We start from the raw sequence: 21,637 nt of genomic DNA, 5'->3' as shown, positions 1-21,637 counted from the left end.
TGTCACACAGAGCAAGCGAGGTCTTTGCCAAGTTAACTCTTTCATGACCAGCTTGAGTTTTCAACACACACACACACACACACACACACACACACACACACACACACACACACACAGTAGTGGCATTGCCAGCTAACACTTAATTGTACCTACTATTGTTGGCAACTTCAGTGGATTAATAAAGTTAATTATTCCTCTTGTATTAAACCATCTGTTATTCCGTTGTGTTTAAGCTTAATGCAGAAGAATAAATGAATATTTATACATTTAAAACTATAGTGCAATATTAGTAATATTTTTCTTTAATCTGCCCACTAATCAGATTTTTGTCCGATTTTCTGTCACTTGTTCAGGATTCTTTCTTCACATCACCACAACACGTTTTCATAATAATTATAGAATTACATAATATTGGGCTGGCCCCTCTTTTGCTGACCCATCGAGGCATGGACTGCACCAGACCCCTGAAGCTGTGCTGTGGTGACTGCACCAACATGTTAGCAACGAGGCCTCCATGGATCAGACGTCCTGATGTTGGACACCTCAAACTATTCCTGAACCATTTCTGCCATTTGGTGCAATACCCCGGGTCTGCAACAATGCTTAGGTAGGTGGTACGTGTCAAAATAACATCCACAGCACTGGCTTGCCTTCTTCCCATCGTGCATCCTGGTGCCAGGTGATCCCCAATTTGATCTACAGTAGCTTCTCTGCTGTCTCGAACTATGCAGGCCACCCTTCAATGACCCTGTTGCTGGTTCACTGTTCCTTCCTTGGACCAGTTTTGATAGACACTGACCACTGCAGACTGGGAACAGCCCACAAGAGCTGCATTTTTGGAGATGCTCTGACCCAGACATCTCTCCATCACAGTCTGGCCCCATGTCAAACTTACGCTTGCCCATTGTTCCCACTTCTAGCACCTCAACAAAATGTTGACTTGCTCCCTAATATCACCCACCCACTAACAGGTGCCATAATGATTGTCTAAAAATGTCTTAGGGGAAGAAAACGTTGGGATATGTCACGTCTCTGTGCCTTTCTAGATTTTCTTCCATCTTCACACTCAAGTCCAGTCCATTTTGTCTGAACCCTACCCCATGCATAATTAGTATTTGCAATATTAAATGTCATTGCAGATTTTTGGAGAGCTGTTCTCTGAAAGGCTGTTTCAGTTTTATTATCCTGTCCTGACACTGGCCATTTTTTTGTTTAGCTGCCCTTTAAAGAGTGCCAGAAATCACCCCGGAGTGCTCGGCACCATTTAAACCTTGAACTCCTGCATTGTTTTTCAGGACAGTGCGTTACCTTGACTTTCATTTCAAAGACATAATAGCTTTTAACAGTTCGCTGCACCTCCATTGTGAGGTTCTTGTTCTGCATGTGCATCAGGGACAGCTCCATGGTTAGCCGGTAATGATTAATCAAACGCCGGTGAGGGACGCGGCTCTGTGGAAGTGGTCTAACCTGTTTGTGTGTCTGTGTGTGTGTGTCTGCTGTATCTATGTCAAAATGCTTGCGTGCACAGGGACCTTTCCATTGTTGACTTGTAAAAGACTAATATCAATTCTACATCCTGGCTCAGAATTATGGAACGATATTTCTGGCACTGCTGACAGTTATTACTTTGGAAATAAAGAAAGAAACAAACCGGTGTTAACAATAAACTGCATGGTAAACATCTTCCATTGTAGAGTTTTACTGTGCCCACTAGGGCATGTATGCAATCTAGTGAGACATGTGAAAGCCTTGTCTGGGATTTTACCATGTATCCCTGTGAACTATAAGAAGAGAGAAGCCAAGTGTCACATTTGGCTTGCTTTAAGAGTCACTCTAGTGATCAGAGCCACTGAATGAAGCATAACTCATGTAGAAATGGATACATTTGCCAGCACCAACCGGGAAGCAAATCAAACCTTCGCTCCTGTTCCAGTTCTCACGCTTTCTCCAAAATTAAAGTCACGTGGGCCTCTTCAGAGCGCCCTGGTCATCTGTGAGGAGCTCCCACCAGGGTGCCCTCTCTGAAGCCTTCAGCTCGCTTTCTTCATCCTTTTCTTTCTGGTATGACCATGTGAGGAATGACGGGCCGATCGCAGGGCACGACAAAATAGCCATTCAGCAGTCGGTGGGTTAAAGAAACGTTAACATCCCGAGTCTTTAAATTGTCACATAAGTCAGCAGCTTTCAGACAAATTGAACGAAATCGACGCTTTCAGGGGCCCCAGTGAGGCAGCATTTCTGTTCTGGGCACAAAGGGAGCCCCTGCTAGAAAGAGTCTGAATGGCTGCATTATCCCTTTGGTGCCTGCCCAGTCCAAAGGCTCATTTCACACCGACCACCACCTACTATTAGCTTTCTTATAGTTCTTATGGGAGGATGATAATCGATTCCACACTTCTAACAAAAACCTAAAAAGGCGTGGCAGTTCTTATTAATCACAAAAAGCCATCAAACTCGTCATCCTCGGCTCCAATTTCTTATGATCGACAACCGTTACACAAGTTTTCTTTGCGAGCAGGAGACAGAAATGTGAGCAACCACAGGGTTGATTCGTAGGTAGTCTATTCACAACAGATGAGGAATTGTATGTTTGATATGTAAGCATGTACCGAGAACCAAAGGGCAGTAGAAAGCTGAATAAGTCACCAAATACACCAATCAGCTGTGATCACCTGCCTAACATTGTGTTGGCCACCTTTTGCCTCCAAAGCAGCCCTGCCCATCGCGGCGTGGACACCACCAGACTCTAAGACTGCTACAAACCATTATTCTGATAGTCGACTAATCAGATCATCATCCATTGGACGTAAAACTACAGCTTATTGCACCAGCAGCATCTGCTCTTATATAACTATCATTAGCTTACAGCTTTAAGTGTTTAAGGTCTGTGCTAACTAAAAATAAAGACAAGATGATAGTTTATTAAATTTTAATGAAATTTGCAGATTGTTTCAGTGAAGTTTAATAAACTCCTTGCTATCTAAAATATAACAGGACACCGGAGTAAACTCTCGAGCATCTCACACTTCTGATAATCAGCTGTCTGCTTGACGTTTATTCAGCTGTGTAAAAACTATAACTTTAATCTCAGCCAAACCGATTTACTCAGGATAAAATAAAACACTGAAAAAAGCCAAACAATAACATTTTTAAGTTATCTAAGTGACTTATATATCAAGTTTAACCTGAGTAGCCAAAGATCGCGGGCTTGTTTGAAACTGGAATTGGCTGAGCCACAATTCTGCAGTGCTGCCACCTTCTGTGTCAGTCTGTTATTACACTCTTAAATCCTACTGCTTATTCCTGCGTTTTTCGGGATCTTACAAAGCTTCAAACGATGCGTCGACTATTAAATTAGTCACACAATGCACAATGACATAGACACAGGCTGTTTCAAAATAAGACAGGAAACACTGAGAACATACATAGTCAAAGAATAAAACTAAAATACACAAAACACTGTGAGTACCGTGTCACACTGAGACAAGCAGACGATATTTTATGGCGACCAGCCAAACTAAGAAAGGTATTAATTCAACTAACTAGCGCATCAGGTAAATGAGGGTTTCAGGTGTGACATACTGTGGCTACGAGCTGATAATCTTCCTGGTTCAGCAACACCATGACTGCTTAATGTTTCACAAAGATGCAGATAAACTGTTAAAACTGTATAAATCAGCACAGTTTAACATTTTGGACAATAAAGGCAAAAAAGGGTTTGAAAACCCCCCAACATTGTGAAAGCATTGATATTTCTCAGGTGTGTATAAAGCACAAATACAAACAAATGCACTCTGTTTAAATTAAGCCGCCCCCTCCATTCTCACAACCGAGTACTCTCCGTGTCCATGATATAATTGCAGAAATTTATCTACAGTAAGCTTCAAGTCTAAACCTGCTCGTGGCTGAATTTACCCATGAGGCTTATGACGTCTGAAATTATTCTTTTCCTAACTCAAGTTGATTTCCTGGTCTTAACAAGGGGCCCTTCATGGCTTTTTAATGTGATTATGCTGCTGTATGTAGCATGCTGGACCTCTCTTCCACCCACAGTCCTCCCATCAGACACCAGCTAATTGAATCCCTGGCTAAATTAAAAAAAATTAGTCATGTGTGTAATGGAAATGATTTATCATGTCCACTTAACCAAAACGGATTTTAAAAGCATTAAGCATCTCTAGTTAACTGAAGCTTGTTTTTAGGCACTTACTACTGCTCTCCTTGGAAAAGATACGCATATTGAAAATGATGACACTGAGCGAAGGCCGTGATAAATACGGCATGGAAACATCTCGCAGGCACAGAACAGAAATAAAGGGTTCACTAAGACGAATAAACATACATCATGTGCTTCGTGGCTGTGGCAAAACATTTAAGGGCTGTCATGGTCAATATTGAGATCTCAATTCTTTTGAAATTTTACGGGCTAGCTCAAAATCAGCAGCGTGGCAAAATAAATCCACAGCATCTCCAAGCTTGTTCTGCCCAGGAGGCAGGCTGTTCATGCAAATCAGCCTCACTGTGACAGCAACGCTCAGACGTGAACATGGGATGAAAGGTAGTCCTTATCTAGCAGAAATCGCTCTCTGGCCGCCGGGCCGTGGGACCCACTTTCAACTTCAAACCGTAAAGATCAAGGTCCAGCCATAGGCCATGCACACACAGGCTGTTCTTTAGCTGTGGGGGACGGAGTGGAGAGTTTTCACCTGGCTGCTCCTCCTGACATTTTCAAGCTCAATACTGAGCCTGCATTCTCCTTCTCCAGGCTGACAGATAACCTCACGTCATAAGTCCGGTGAAGCTATTTTTAGCTATTTTAAAATGAACCTCTGACCTGGCCTGCTATGCTGCAAGTGCTACAGTGTTGACTCATTTCCCTTTAATATGTCTTTATCCCTTCAACTATTTCCGAGGCTGTAGCTCAGCAGAGAAGCATTATTCAGTGTAGGGCTGCCACGATTACGTCGACTATCAAAATCGTCGACGACTGATTTAATAGTCGACGCGTCGTTTGAAGCTTTGTAAGATCACAAAAGACGCAGGAATAAGTAGCAGGATTTAAGAGTGTAATAACGGACTGAAACAGAAGATGGCAGCACTGCATGTACAAGGATGCCAGCTGCCGTTAAACCCCGAAGAAGAAGAAGCTGTGTCCCAGAATTCATAGCACGGCCCAGCTCAGTTTCCAACAATGGCGGCAGCTAGTTAGTTTTAATATTACTCTTATTATTCTTTCTGGGTCACAAAATAAATGTTTAACATATTTTCAGGCGAGAATGTAGCTGTGGAAACCTCAAATATCTGCTCAGTTTATCAAGACACCGCATATTTTCAAAAGCGCTCCGACGTTTTCGGAGACGTCTGTTACCCACTAGCTCGATAGCTAGCCGGGGGCAAGGTCACTAGCGCCGTGAGAACACCGGACTCCTGGCAAATCGCGTCTTTCGCTGCTCAGGTTAAACATGTAATATAAGTCACTTAGATAACTTAAACATGTTATTGTTTGGCTTTTTTCAGTGTTTTATTTTATCCTGAGTAAATCGGTTTGGCTGAGATTAAAGTTTTTACACAGCTGAATAAACGTCAAGCAGACAGCTGATTATCAGAAGTGTGAGATGCTCGAGAGTTTACTCCGGTGTCCTGTTATATTTTAGATAGCAAGGAGCAGACGGCTGAGTTTATTAAAAGCAATCTGCAGATTTCATTAAAATTTAATAAACTATCATCTTGTCTTTATTTTTAGTTAGCACAGACCTTAAACACTTAGAGCTGTAAGCTAACGATAGTTATATAAGAGCAGATGCTGCTGGTGCCCTAATTCAGTGACCCTCAAGAATCAGAGAGCTAAAGAAGTCGACCTCACATCCAGCTCAATTCACCCAAATAAAAGATTTTTTTTAAATCCATGCAGTGGGCCACACTGTGGGAAAAGGTACTAGCAAACGACTAAAAGGGCGAGTGTCTGTCAATATAACAAGACCCTGCACCAGCAAAACAATTTGATGTCTCTATCCAAAACCCTACATCTTACACTCACACACTGTGAATGAGCTGAACTGTGTTGGTCTATATGTGTGCGAGCACATGCTGGGTTGATTCTCCAGCCGTGCTGCATTAGAGCAGCGATCACACAAACAGACATCTGTACTCCCGAGGGAGTCTGCAATCAGCCTGTGCAGGACTGCCTCTGTCCTTCAACAGGCAATTAACACTGAGTCCATTATAGCTCCCAGGGGAGCTACTGGCCAGGGAGGCCAGGAGAGGCATCATCTGAAAGGTCAGTGCCTGGAGAGGAAACAGGAGGGGCAGGGTATGATGGAAGCTCAAGGATGGAAGTGGGGGAAGACAGGGAGGAGGGTGAGCTGCCTCAGACCAAATGGAGTGTAAAGCAGGAGCTATTTGTCACCCGCAGGCTATTCACTTGGGAAGGCTGCAGTATTTTCCACTGGACAGGAGTATGCGTCAGCAACAAGAGATATAAATTAGGAAAACCACTGAGCCTCACGGTCTAATAGTAGCCTTTCATGCATCTCGGGGCACAGTAGGTCCACTCCAAGTTCGACAATCAGATCAGGGATGTTTTCCCACAGGTCGGATCCGTCACATCTCATAAATGTTTCAAGGCCTCTTCCTCCTGTTTCCTTTTGATTCAAGTGTAAGCTGAGGACAATTTCCTCACGTTATGCAATGGAATACCTGGTTCCTCTGCAGGGAGTTGACACACAGTGTGGGATCACCAATAACCGGCATGTTTCTGGTGTGTCACTAGCTCTGACTTTTGTGCAATTAACAGCATTCCAGTTCTTTTCCAATAAGCACAAAGCAGCAGACAGGATGGGATAAGACAAACTCTGTGATTTCGTTTGGTGTTTTCATTAGAAAGACTGAATGAAAAAAGAGGAATGCAGACCGCAGCATAAAGACTTGGATATGCTACAACGAGGAGCTTAACTACTTCACCGTCAGGGCACCAGGGAAAATCCATTCTTGGCAGCGGAGACTGCTGCTGCTAAGCCTGCGTTTCAAAATGCGAATCTGTACTTAGTCTTTGAAACTCCCAAGAGCTGATCATTAAGCAGGTCATTGAATCACAAGTTGTGAAGCTCGGAAAGGAAAAGAGTGCATGCGAAAAAGGAAGCGAGTTAAATTTGATAGGAGTCGATGTTATCGCACGTTCACTTGGTGAAGAGATGCAATTATTCATCGTCCCCATACGCCCTCGGAAGGCTTTTGAAATGTTCGACATGTTTCCTTGGGGAATCTCGAGGAGTTGACAACATCATCCTCTGAATGCTGCCATTGGCTGTGACATTGATTTTGAGTTCAGTGTTATTTAATAAAGACACTCTTACACAGCGATGAGATTTTAATCTGGTCAAGTCTTTCGCTGCTACATAAAACAGACATGCTGTCAGTAAAGAGCAGGCTCCATCAATACATAGAATCATTTACATGCTATATTAATACAGTGATTCAGAAAACAGTGAAATCTAAAAGGAAAGGTCAACTGTGCACCTGCTGAGAGACAAAAATGGTATTATTTCCACGTTTTTTTCCAGGATAGCTCTGGTCATATTTCAGTTGTTAAAGTGGGTTCAATACTGCTCACACGGCTTTGAAAACAGCCTTGGGTAGAGCCTAGGGCTGTGCAGATGTAAGAGAGGAAGAGTCAAAGGTGATGTTTTGGGGAAACAAGGTGAAAGTCATAAGCTGAAGGCTTGTGGAAAGGAAACGTTTCAGTACGAACGCACGCTGAACATCAACAGAAAGTTCTCAAATCGTTTAAAAAGATGGAAGGTGCCAGCGAAGGAGACATCAAAGGAAAACTATTTTGTCTGCCTTTTAAACTTTCCAAGCCTTCAGCTGGAATCCTCCAGAACACATGACGAGTAACACTTCCAGGAAACGTGAAAACAACAGCTTTGACGACTTAATACTGAGCAGAGCCGAGCCTGCTGAATGAACTGGTTTCTGTGCAGCCTCGAGCTTTAACTCTGAGACTCTTTGAGTTTTCAGAAAAGCATGATTCAAACTCCAAAGCTCTGTCAGTCAAATAAGTAGCACCTGCTCTTACTCCTGACTGTATGCTAAGGAATATATTTCTTATCTAAAACATAACCCTGGTCTAAGTGAAGTTTAGAGATTTAACGTACATTTGAGAAAATTAAATAAAAAAATAGCAGTACTCAGTATTAGCAACATACAGTGAGGAGATTCGATTGATTCCCTGTTGAACTTACAAAGAAATCAACAGTCTCTAATTTTCATATTACTTTAATTTTAATGAAGAAAAACAGAAAACAAACCAAAAATCCAGAAAAGTTGTTACATTAAAATTAGAAATTGATTTGCATGTCATTGAGTGAAATCAGCATTTGAATTCTGGCTACCACAGACTGACTGTGTGTGCCCATAGATTACAGTAAAGCAATCACAGATATTCTGGATCCAACTCATAATGTGTATAAAGCACATTTGTCCACAGACTCCATGATATTCAGGGCGACACCAAAGAGCTTACAAAGGTCATACGTCTGTAGACCTGCACACGGCTGGAACGGGCTACACGAGCATCAAGAAGAAGCTTGGTGACAACGTCGGAGCAGCTGTTCAGAAATGAAAGAAATACAAAATGACCATCAGTCGCCTTCAGTCTGGAGCTGCATGTAAGATTTGCCTCACAGGGTGAAGATGATTTCATAAAACTACCCAGGAGGAGCTCGTCAATGACTTGAGGGAGGTTAGGACCACAGTCACCACCAGCACTGGTAGCACACCAATCGATTTAAATCTTGCAGCAGTAGGCAAGGCAAGGCAAGGCAAATTTATTTGTATAGCACAATTCAACAACAAGGTGATTCAAAGTGCTTTACAGAGACATTAGAAACAAAAACAAATAAAAAGCATGATTTAAAATTGATTAAAACAAGCAAACAAACAAACTAACTAAACACACACATTTCACACCTGTTCGCGCGATCTGAACCCTTATTGTAAGGGGAGCTACCAGTCCTTCTGTGGACGAGCTACTTTCTATTTTAAATTCCCTGAATTTAAAAAGTAGCTTAAAACTGTCGGTGAAAATACAAATGATTCAGAGGGTTTGAGCAAAAGTGCTGATGGAACCAAAATCAAGCTCTCTGCCGTCAACTCGACCCACCGTGTTTGGAGGAAGAGAAAGTATGAACTAAAGAACACCACCCACACATACAAGAACCATTATGGTTTGGGGTCACAGGACAACTTAAAATAATAGATGAGAACCTCCTTTATTCAGCCAGAACACTAGATGTGTTGTGGATAACTCTTCCAGCATGACAATGACTAAAAACGTACCACCAAGGCAACAAAGGAGTGGCTAAAGAAGCAAATTTAGGTCATGGAGCAGCCTAGCCAGTCTCCAGAAAATCTGTGGAGGGAACTGAAGCTTTGAGTTGCCAAGCAGCAGCCAAGAAACCATAATCCCCCCTGAGATGTGTGCAAACCTGGTGACCAACTACAAGAAACTTCTTACCGCTGTGCTTGCTAACAAGGGTTTCACCACCAAGTACTAAGTCACGTTGTGCTTGGGGCTCATTTTACTCAACGGCATGAAAATCAATTTAGAATTTTTATGTAATGTGTTGTTTTTCTGGATTTTTGGTTGACATCCTGCCTGATGCTCCATCAAAAAGACTGTAGATTTCTTGTAAGTGAGCAAACGTACAAATTCAAATAATTAATTTCCTCATTTCTTTATTTTAGCATAAACAAAAAAACAAACTTAAAGCTAAAACCTGTGCAGGACTACAGTGTGATCCCAGCAGGGAGGCTGCTTTACTGTTGCACAATAAAATCAGTGTAAGACAAACCCTCGATTTTTTACCGTCACGGACGCAGTAAGCCTGAACTCAATTCAATGTGCTCTATTAGGATAGAGGACTTTAATATATGATGGTCTGACCATTCAATGCTGTTTGTGCGAGGAGGAGGATTTTTGGATTTAACAAGAAGCCAATGAAGAGAAGCTACTGCGCTAAAACTGCAATTTCTGTCTGGTCCTTGGCAGGATTGTGGCTGCACCAACAGAAGGATTCTCAGGAGCTTTTAGAACAGTCTGATACGAGTTACAATAGTCCATCCTACTGTAGAAGCAAAAACATTAATAAAAATGCACCAACAGTTCAACACAGGATGTTTCGAATTCTGGAAATGCTGCACAAATAAGCAGTCCTAGATATGTGTTCAATGTGCCAGTTAAAGTCTCCAAGGCTCCTCACAGGAGGCCAAGGTAATGCCATCCTGGGTGTCCGGTTGGACGCACTGTTTCTGAGATTTGCAGGGCAGTAACGCTATTTTTGTCTGAAAATACATGTGGCCACAAATCTACTGTGAGGAGATCACGAGTAATGTTCAGTGCTGCAAGAAACAGCTCAACAAAACTAAGATGCTGTAACACTCATGTATAACTGGCTAAAACATCTGGATCACGCTAACATCACCTCTGATACGCAGCTTTATATCTAATAAGGAAACATTAATTAGTAGCGAAACTTGCTGGAATAATAGGTTAAGGCTAACTCAGCAGTTACTGCTGATCTTTGACCTGTGACATCAGAACATGTGGCTGTTTTTTCTTTACATGACAGATTTCTACACCATCATTTATGTTTTTGATTTCTGCCCTTGACGATTGTTTACAAAGAATTCTTTGGATGTTGTTAAGTGTTAAATTTTGTATTCCTGATAATAAAAATCAAATTCTTTGCAATTTTACATTAAGAAACATGGTTACAACTCGTGGTTGTTAAGCTGTTAAACTTGAGTGGTGCTTCAACAGCGGTCGGCTCTGTCTTTACCTCTGACACACTTTTATTATGCTTGCTTATAATACATGTTAATGCAGTTGTGAGACGACGCTGGCGTCAAATTCAAGAGAACTACTTTTTTTTTGAAAAACAACTTTTCAGTTGTTGTTTTGCACCACTGTCAATTAGATATGAATTTTACACAATTTACAAATCCCTGCTTCTATTCTATAAACATTTTACACAGAATATCAACATTTGTGCATCTACAAAACTAAAACTCCTTGTGTGCAGTTTGTGCAGTCAAAATATAGCACACTGGCTGCATCAGTAGACCCTGTATCAAATGTCTCCTCATCCAAATATGTAACTTCCTAAGACACATATACTGTATAGTACACATCAATTTGCAACCATAACACATCATCTACGTACTGAATGGTTTAAGCAGTCAGGATGCAGACCAGATGTTCTTGAGCCTGATGTTTTTAACTGTAACGGTTATAACAAACATCTGGCACAGCAACAAAAACAGCCGATCCACTATAGCTGTTTATGTTTATTGCAAAGCTGTGTTTACAGCAGTGTGATAAAACTTTACTCTTCAAATAAATACAAAGGCCCTGAAAAAGTTTTATTGCACAGCAATGGCCTGTTTATTCAGCTATTACAGTGAGGAGCTAAGTTTCTGTATCTGATGTTGCTGCAGAGATTTAACTCCTGAAAGCTGACAGCAGCTGCAGCTTCTACATTAAAGTAAGTAAAGTAAAGTAAAATTGTACTTATATAGCACCTTTCAAGATAAAATCACAAAGTGCTTTACAGAGGCAGAAAACAGACATTAAAATCTAAAACAAAACAAAATCAACCAAAAGCGAGTTTAAACTGCTTTTTAAAAGACGTGACTGAGTCCACAGATCTCAAACTCAAAGGGAGCGAGTTCCAGAGTCTGGCAGCCGCTGATACAAACGCTCTGTCACCTTCTGTTTTTAACCTTGTATGCTGGACAACCAGCAACCCCTGGTCACAAGACCTCAGGGACCTGCTGGGGTGATGAGAAAGAAGAAGATCACTTAAGTAAGTTGGAGCTACACCGTGCAGGGCCCTATAAGTCATGGTTATGATCTTAAATTGGACCCTGAACTTGACAGGGAGCCAATGCAGCTGAATCAGCAGGGGAGTGGCATGGGAGCATTTGTGATGCTTTGTCAGAAGCCTGGCAGCAGCATTCTAAACACCCTGCAGTCGTACTCAAGCAAGTAAACAAGGAATTACAATAATCTAAGCGAGATGAAACAAAAGCACGAATAATCATTTCCAATTCAGAACGTGACACAATGGGACTCAGCGATATTTCTTAAATGGTAAAAACAAGAGCGAACCAAAGATTTAACGTGTGTGTCCAGCGTCAGAGCTGGGTCAAGTGTAACACCAAGTTTCCCAATGGAGGGTTTAATATAAGAAGCAAGAGGGCCTCGATTTTTAACCACGAGGGGAACAAACTTCTCAGGAGCAAAGACAATGACTTCCGTTTTATCAGCATTTAGTTGAAGGTAATTACCAGCCAGCCGATCTCTAACAGAATCTAAGCAGGACTGCAGGATTTGGAGCTTAGAAACATCAGAGATATATAGCTGAATATCATCTGCATAACAATGATATGAAATAGAGTAAGAGCTAAGAAGTTGCAGAAGAGGGAGTAAATACAACAAAAACAATAATGGTCCCAAGACAGAGCCCTGAGGCACCCCATAGGCGAGAGAGCTGACGGAGGATCTGAACTTAGAGGAAGCCACAGAGAAAGATCGAGTTGACAAATAGGATTTAAACCGACACCCGATACGCCCACCCAGTGGTTTAATCTAACAAAATAAGATGATCAACACATTACAGTCCAAGACGTTTTCTACAAATCAAGCAGTTCATGTTTTCCCAGACTGACGAGCATTTTAACAAACCGAATGTAGCAGGAAGCTCTGCATGGACAGTTTACAAGGTTGTGCTCCTCATGCTGATAAACTATAAATGCTGAGGCAAAAACCACCAACATGCTTCATTATTTTGTAACTGAAATCATTCTGACTGTATAACAGTAATGCATGCTGATACACACCTGCTTTAAAATCAACTTAAAGTATTTGCCTCCTTGATTTCTTACTTTTCTGCACATTTGTCACACACATTTCACATCATCCAAAAATTCTAATACAATCAAAAAGTAAATACAAAACAACAACAACACAGACTTTAAATGATGACTTCATTTATTAAGGGGAACAAAGCTTTACAAACCTGATTAACAACATGTTTTGGAAAGCTTGGTTTCATTTGCCACCCCAGGACCGATCACAGCCAGACTTAACTCGCTTAATAAATGGGGGAAATAATTAGTTGATCTCTTGCTCAATTTGTTAGTCTCTAATTTTTTATGGTAGTTTCAGTTTAAAGGAGAGAGACAAGAAAAAAATCACGTTACATAAAAGTTATAAAGAACCTTAATGTTCCTCCATCCAACTTAAGACGGTGCCTTCCTGAGCAGGGGGATCTTGCAAGCAGATTAGTATCCAATTACAGATCAGTGAGCTCTGTAATTGATTGATTGATTGATTGATTGATTGACTGATTGCAAACTGTGTGCTGGGTTCTCAGGGATTATTTTGCCTACATTCACTTAAAGTTGAATGTCCCTGAGTTTGTATGGTCTGTGATTGTCATGTCCCAGTGTGAATGCAGCTTTGCTTTAGTGAACACACGGTTTATAAGCCTTTAGATAAATGCACTTAACTCCATTAACAGAGCTGACCTCAATGAAACCTCAATTGTAAGATTAATTTTAAGGTTGCAATTCTCTTTTAATGCCTGTCTAATGCCCGACTGCTAAGAAGTCTATCCGTGCCAAACACATCTGCTGGCAATTTCAATACACCACCTACACACTGAGCTCACATGTTAATAACCCCCATTTGACCCTGTAAAGGGCAATGTTTGCTGTGAGCAAGTCCAGCTGCTTTAATCCATGTACTGCTTTGTTAGGAACCTGAAAGCACTGAGATAATTGCTGGAAAAGCTTTGATCGGACGGATTTAAGTAATTAAACAAATGTTCCCGGCTGGAACTTTATAACCCGCCGCCCACTCAACACATTTTGACCTAGAAGGAAGTCATAAAAGCAGTTGGGGAGGGGCTGTGATTATCAGTATAAACTGTGCAGATCAATTTTTTACAGACAAATGCAAAATCTTTCACCTCGTTTTAACGCTGGCTCAACAGCAACTTGTTTGCTGATCTATACTGAGCCACTGACTCCTAAAGGGAGAGACGGCAGCAGCACATTGGTCAAACGGCGCTAGCAAGTCACTGAGCGAAGTAGTGCCTCAGAGACATGAAAGATCACCAAGACATGCTAAGAGATGGATGGCACATCGTGTGTTTGATTAGCTGCTGAGAACTGTGGAAACATGTCATTTCCTCTTAGGGAGGAGGGGCCTGAGAGCATCAGCTTTGGATAATGTGCAGCATTTTAAGGATTTGGACATGTTGCTCAGCTTCTACACAACACTAGCAAGACCAAGGTACACTGATTATACGCTAGCATAAGGAATCAACAGAGCGGATCAATAGGATCAATGAACAAATGAACAAACAAACGAGACTGTAGGTGTGTAAATTAGTATCTGCAAGCCAGGAAAATGAAAAAGAACAGCCAAAGGGAGGAAAAGTGCTAATAGAGAAGCTACGTGGTGCTGGGCATGGTTTGGTTCTCTTCATGTATTTATTGAGTTTTAAACTTTTTCAATAACACCAACATTAAACACAACAAAACCAACAGAACAAAACAGAAACCCGGCTCAGAAATACAAGTAAACAAATAGAGAATCAGACACTTTGATTATGAGATCAAGCTAGCACACAAGTAAGGTAGCAGTGGCATGCTTATATTAAACCAGGGAGAAAATAGTGCCAATATCCAAACCAGCGTTCACCATAAATGGCTCCCATGTTTTATGAAACCCATTGTCCCGACTATGTAAGTTGCATGTTAGGAAGTCTAATGACGCATATTCCAGTACCGTCCGGTGCCGTGTCCGTGTTCAAAAGGACACATTTCCTTGCACAGAACGTTAACAGCTGCTTTCCTTTTTCCTTGATTTTGCCATTCGCTGCGTGCACGATGACTGGGCATGGCTTAATAGAAGTATCTGTATACATCTGTAAACAGTATTTTAATCCAGAGCCAATTCCTCTTACCTCTAATCAGTGTATCCATACTCATGGATGCTGCGAGCAGGTAGCATCAAACTACACTGATCACTAATGAAACTGACACATTCACACAGAAGCATAATTTATCTCGACGTTCTTTGCATTTAAGTTTGTTTTTGTTTATATTATCACTTAAAAAATACAAATGTATACAGTTTGCTACATAATTTCCAATATTTTAGAGATGAGGAAACATTCCCTGAAAATCTTTTTTTTAAGTATTGCATGATGTCTCCGTCATGCATGTCCATGGGCTTTACTGTGGGACAATCTTGTGATGGCACTGCAGGACAGTTAAACCACAGAGCTGGAAAGCTACACCTTCATCCAAAACCAACCGTATGAGCTCTAAGTGCTGGCTCTGTCTGCTGCAGGGCAATGCAGCGCACAGGCAGCAGAAATAAGAATTAAAGAACTTCACACGCTTCTGATTTTGCTCAGACGAACAGAATTTACCATCAAATTGACTTTTTTAAATATCACGAGTGAAGGTGAGGAAGGTGAGCCTGCTGTATAAGAAGCATGTGATAGAGGAAAGCTATCCCCTGTGGTTTCTTCCACAATAATATGGCCTGGCTTGTGCAGGGGAATCTTTCCTCATTGTATGAATTATGGAGAGACACACAGTCCCGCTGAGTACTGCATCCTTAACTGTGAAATATGTCCTCTGTCTTTGTCACGGCCAGGTGAGGATTGTGAAATAATGATATAGAAGTCATTTCATCTGAACGTGCCCCGGCTCTCATACATACATCAGCCGCGTCCTCCGGCACGACTTAGAGCTGAACAAAATAAGACAAGTGGTGGAAGCTACGAGCTGCTATCAGGTGCCTGCTCTATACATCTCCCGCTCTCCTTTTCCCCGCACCGGCGTACTTCAAGGCATCCGTCCTCGTTTCCTCCGTCGATCCAACCTCCCTCCCAACAAACCCCACCTGCCTCCCTCCCTGTCTCTCTTTCTCCCGGGAGGTGAGCACAATCTCATTAGCCACTGCTGGATGAGGCGTCCTCTCCTCTCAGGTTCAAGGTGATGGAAGATTAGGCCGTTTGGCCGCAACTCATTCTGTATTCACACCGCGTTACGCGCTGCCTGTGAACACCAAATTACATTGAACCCAGGGAGTCTAACTCCATTAATTTTAAATGGAAGATTAATTTAACAATATGCAGCAGATATTTGTTACAAACCCATCATGTAAAAGTGACATTTGGCTATAAATTTGCAGGAAGCTCAGTCTGGCTGCTTGGGCTGCAGCACAAATAAATTAGAACCATTTATGGCTAAGCTCTATTTTCACATTTGCGCATGAATGGTGACACACAAGTAGAAGAGTGTGTACAAAGTGTACGTGCACACACACAAATACATTACAAGCAGAAAGTCACAAAGACACGGTTCCACCTTTACCTGTGGATCCTACGGGACGGCTCAAATGAATAATTAGGAACGTTCAGACGGCGATGATCGTCACAAAAATCCTTTCTTAGTTTTTCTGAAATAAATAACACACAGATGCTAAGAAAGGCTAAGCACAGAAACGTGACATAAACAGAAGGCAGACATGTGACCTAAAAGGCTGAAGCTGCCCCGTAACGCCACATAAAGCTTACCCAAATGGCCTCAACGTGTCAGCCTGAGATATGCACATCAATGCTCTGCGACAGTAACTCCTGATCGTATTACACACCTCAGCAGTGCTCATGTCCCATTACCACCACCCAGCCCACCCCGCCAAACCCACCCTACCCCCCGCACGGACACATCCGCTGTTAGCTGTAATGTCTAAGCGAAACAGTCATTTTCAAGAGAAGAGGGAAGAAGTGCGGCGGATGGGAGATGCGTGGTAGTAGGGGGCACAATAACTTAATGCTAATCCTCCCAGACGGGGTAACGGGCTTTGAAATTTGGCTCCAAACACCACCACCACCTCCCACTGCACTGTGTAACCCTCTGCACCCCCCCACCCTCGCTTGACTCATCTTTTGGCTCTTTAATGTGAAATTTCTTCGGGGAGCACGCAGCCTAATTAGAGGAATTGATAACCTCGCTGCTTATTAACGAGGCCAATACATTTCAAAGTCATTAAAGATAACCACAGCAATAAGTCTGGCTGTAAGCATCACTAGGTTTCACAGCCACCGTGTCGATGTTGTAAAAAGTGGAGGAGAAGAGAGGGTAGAGGTTGGGGGGTGGAGCAATTCCTGCTCAGTCAGCTGTAAACGGCTGGTTATTGGAGTCTTGAACCGTCCGTGAGGGAAAAATTACATGACCAAATCCTCCTTTTTCCCCGTGAATTAATGAAGAATTAAGGTTGTGATTTGTCACATTAGGTGATTCGCAGGAGGGTTGGCCATCGTGAAAAGTGTGTGTGACAGCGGTAATTTAGCTGCAGTGCAGCTCGCAGGCCCGTGGCAGATCATCATTCACAATTGTCAAAAGCACTTATCTTTCTCATTGTCACCAAACCAACAAAATTCAGGTCGAGATTTCTTTCCCCCGACTTGCCTCTCTTCATTATGATTTTCCACACTATGTTGGAGCCAAATGGCTGTGGAGACAATCTGTTCCTTAAGAGCATAAATCTTGACAGATTTTCGACTATTTTCTGCTACACTGATGTTAAGCGCATGCATGAGTCACTGTAAAACCTTTCAACTAGCGGCGCTCATGGGAAATACGATACGGACTGATAACCTGCTTTACGATTTGCAATAACGTTGTCCTCGGTTATTTCTGTCAGCGGCCGTCACGTTCCACAGAAGTTGATTTCCAATGAGGACTTTATGCACGTTTATTAGAAAACATCACGTAATCATTATCACGATAAATGAGATTTGTGCCATTTTCAATAGGTATCCAAGAAAATGCCATAAACAACCATACGAGGTACTGAAGATGGTAAAAACAAAGCCGAGCAAAAGTAACCAAAGCTAACGATGGATGCATTTACCATCAACCTCTCGGTGAGGAAACACAAAGACGCATACCTCATCACGATATTTAAACATACTGCACTGACGAAACACAAGCAGGCAGCTCGTCCAATCAGGTGGCATTAATGTCACAGTCAGCTGAGTGCAGAATGAAAACAGTTTCTACAGCTCAGTTAAATACCATGAAAACTGCCTGATAAAGAGCTTTTGCTGCCAGTGGAAAGCTCTGCCTTCTTCTTTACGGTAAATATGTGAAGAAATATAAAAATGAGAGGATTTTGATCAGACGCTAAAACGTTAACTCGTAAAATGAAGCAATTGGGTAAGTTTACTAAATTGCACTTGACCCGGATCAAAAAAGCTGACGTTCGGGATTCTCCCGTAGTCCTTCGATATTCTCCTGAACGCAAGTCCTTTGCTGCTTTAGCAGTTAGCTGCAGTGCTTTTCATTTTCTGCCATTCTAATAGGCTGTAAGAGTAGCACTCGGTGTGTTGTAATTAATCAAAGCAATCAAAATAAAGCCCAACTGGATTGGACATCCACAATGGATAATTAGCCTCATTAAGCAGAGCCACCAGAGTTTCACTACCTTACCTTTGCAGAGAGCACTTCCAGTTTTCTTCCTTCATTAATTAACTGCATCAGAAGCTGCAGGGAGCGAGGGGTTTAGTAGATGAGGAGTGGAACGTGGAGGTACGCTGGCTGAGATCAGTCAATTTACACATTATGGCAACTATTTGATTTGGAGGCTGTTGTTCTTGCTCATCTTGAAAGGGAAAGGATGAGTAGAGTACGAAAAGGCAACAAAGGACGCGATGCTATTCAAGAGGAATTATTCATCAAAGGAATCCGTGTAATATTTAGGTACCCACATTAAAAAAGATTTTTAAAGAAAATCAAAGCCAGCTCTCTGAGGATGCAGCTCAGCTGGTCTAAAGGCACACATGCAAACCTGAAACATGCAGCGTTTCATCACCCGACTGTCCAAGGATGAGCACTAACTTTACATTTACTCTACTCCATTTACATCGCAAAACTCTCAACTTTTTCTTAATCTACTAATCAACACCAGCAGATACAACACACTCAGCAGCCACTTCATTAGGTAGAGATTAGAAAACGTTTTGCATCCAGGGCTGCCTGAATTCTTCATGGCATAAATTTAACAAGGTGCTGGAAACATTCCCCAGGATTTGGTCCATGAGAGCATCACACAGCACATCCCAAAGGTGCCTTATTTCACATATGCACAGTCAAAAAAGTCAACTAAGGCACTTGTTTGATTATGCGATTTAAAAATGCTTGATTACTCTAAATATATTATGTTTACGGTTATTAAATGTTGTTTGTATATGGTTCAAAGATGATTTAGATCAACTGGATCTCTAAATGTTGCACATGCTCCAATCAAAGCAGAGGGAAGGTTGTCGAGCTGACACATCTTCAGAGCTGCCAGTTGTTTAATATCAAGGGTAAGTAATGCATGTGTATAAATGTAGACCTGAATCTATTCATTTCTGTAGGAGTGATGAGTAAATGTAGTTAATAAACCTTTACTTAAACTCAACCCTATGCTACGTTGTTTGACATCATGTTGACATCATGCTGTCTCAAAGTGATCATAGGCAGATAGTGCACGGTTAAGCCCACGCTCCCAACCTTTCAATACAGTAAGTATCGGAACAAACCCACTTCTCTCACTGGTTAATATTACAGCAACAACACATGCCTCAAGTTTGAAATTAGAGCTCTTTGTGTGTGTTTTACAGTTAAAATGTAAGTGTTGCAGTATGCTTGTCTTTATAGATGCACATCACAAAATAAAGGCGCGTCCTTCATCTGCTCGTCACAGTAAGTTTTTACACATGTCAAAGCAGATGCACATTTATGTACTTGGGCTTAGAGTGAGCTTCTCATTATTGTTCTTGGACTCCACTAGAGCCTACTGTGCACAGTGCATGGTGACACTGAGATATGCAATAACTGATACATACTTACGCATTTACATGATATATCATTGTAAAGTTATGGCTTTAGTAAATCAATCAGAAATATGGCAAAAGTATCTCCTTTGGTTCAAACTGGTGGGAGTGTTAGTCTGGTTATGTTAACATTAGCAACCACACTGTTGTGCACATGCATGCAGTGTCTGTGTGTTCATCAGGGAATGGTGAAATGTTTAATTCATTATATCGCCAAAGATTAAAACTGTTTTCTATATTACAGGACAAATCAGGATCATCCATCTGTGGGATTCTTGAAAACTGATATTAAGGTAAACTCTGAAATGTTTCTACTTTTATAATTTCTTCTTTTAAAAGTAGATTTGTGTTTTTATCACACAGAATTCAGACATGGGGGCTAACGGCATGATGAAGACAACAGTGACGCGGCCGTACGTGGCACAGATGTGCAGCCAGAAGACGCCCAGTCGCTGTTCTCAGTGGTTCGGCTAGCACCGCACAGACGTGTGGTCTGCTGTTTGGACTTAAACACACGTTTAAAGATATTTATTGTCATCCCAGGCACAAACTCTCAAAACAACAAGACTGATGGGAGTCAGCACCTTTGGTATTTGGTTTAACACACTTATTAAAAAACCAGGTAACCAATTCAGAATCTTTATAAACATGTTTAGTCTTGACAATTATTGTGCAAAAGTCTTGAACCACCCTTTTTTTTTTTTTTGGCTAAGAAAATGGGAAACATGTGCAACGACCTGTTAAACTGCACAAGCATACGTGGACGTGCAGGACATACGACAAAAACAGATGTGTACCATTCTTATGAGTCTGAAAGTCAATGTTTGGTTTGAGCAACTGTCTTCAGCTCAGCCTGAACTTTCTCAGGTGACCTCCACATATTTAGTTAAAAATTGGTTCTTTGCTAAGTTGTGTGTAACGTGTTGTATCTACACATGGACTGAATTGAGTGGAAAAAGCAGCCGATATAAAAAAAACAAAACATAAAAACTTTGAAAGACTTTCAGAAACCCTGGAAAGCCACTGGTGTAAAATGAAGCCTCTACACGTGTTTGCAAAAAATATTCTGGTCCTACAGAAGAACGTTTATGGTCTCAGTCACTCATTTCAAGTCATACTGAATGAAAATTGAAGCCAGTTTTGCAACTCTCGGTCACGTTATGTTTCAGAAAGTAGATTATCTGGCATATTATTGCTAATGAGTGTGCATGTTTAGAGCCAGAGCAACAAAATAGAAACACTCAAGTTTTCAACATGGAAGAAAGAAAAGTGAAACTAGTGTCTGTTACAACACAGTGCAGGTATTTCATTCTGATTCACCAGTTTTAGCACTTAAATTCATCCCTCCACAGAACCCAGAGCAATAATGGAAACAGCTTTACAAACATGTTTCATCCATACACGTCCACGACAGTGCTGAACATCCTCAGCACAAACTAAACCTTTGAGTAATTCTGTGGTTTGTGGGGTGTAAACAGCAACTGAAGAAAATATAGCATAAACAGAGTCATAGGTTGAAAGAGGTGTTAAAGGGGGAAGAACTGGTTGTGACAATAATGCTGTGAACTGGTGCCAGTTACAGAGAAATGTTCCATTTCTTTGGACGTGTGTTAATTATGTCATTTACCTGAATCTAATATTCATAATACTTTCTAACCCTGTATTACTTC

General features: G+C 41.5%; 1 protein-coding gene and 1 long non-coding RNA gene across 12 annotated transcripts in view; one reads left to right on the top strand and one right to left on the bottom strand.

Annotated features, from left to right (window-relative positions):
- auts2a (activator of transcription and developmental regulator AUTS2 a) overlaps positions 1–21,637 on the bottom strand; it is a 355,571-nt gene that overhangs the window by 138,577 nt on the left and 195,357 nt on the right. The window lies entirely within an intron of this gene.
- Positions 19,726–20,884, top strand: LOC147319990 (uncharacterized). Its single transcript, XR_015131193.1, has 3 exons — positions 19,726–19,836; positions 20,212–20,260; positions 20,331–20,884. It is a non-coding gene; the product is annotated as an uncharacterized LOC147319990 (long non-coding RNA).

Source organism: Aulonocara sp. 'chitande type north' Nkhata Bay, linkage group LG10, assembly GCF_057382095.1.
Source record: "Aulonocara sp. 'chitande type north' Nkhata Bay isolate Kocher_YH1m ecotype deep benthic linkage group LG10, A_spYH_male_GT1.1, whole genome shotgun sequence".
NCBI lineage: Eukaryota > Metazoa > Chordata > Actinopteri > Cichliformes > Cichlidae > Aulonocara > Aulonocara sp. 'chitande type north' Nkhata Bay.
This window is presented reverse-complemented; position numbering and strand designations above follow the sequence as displayed.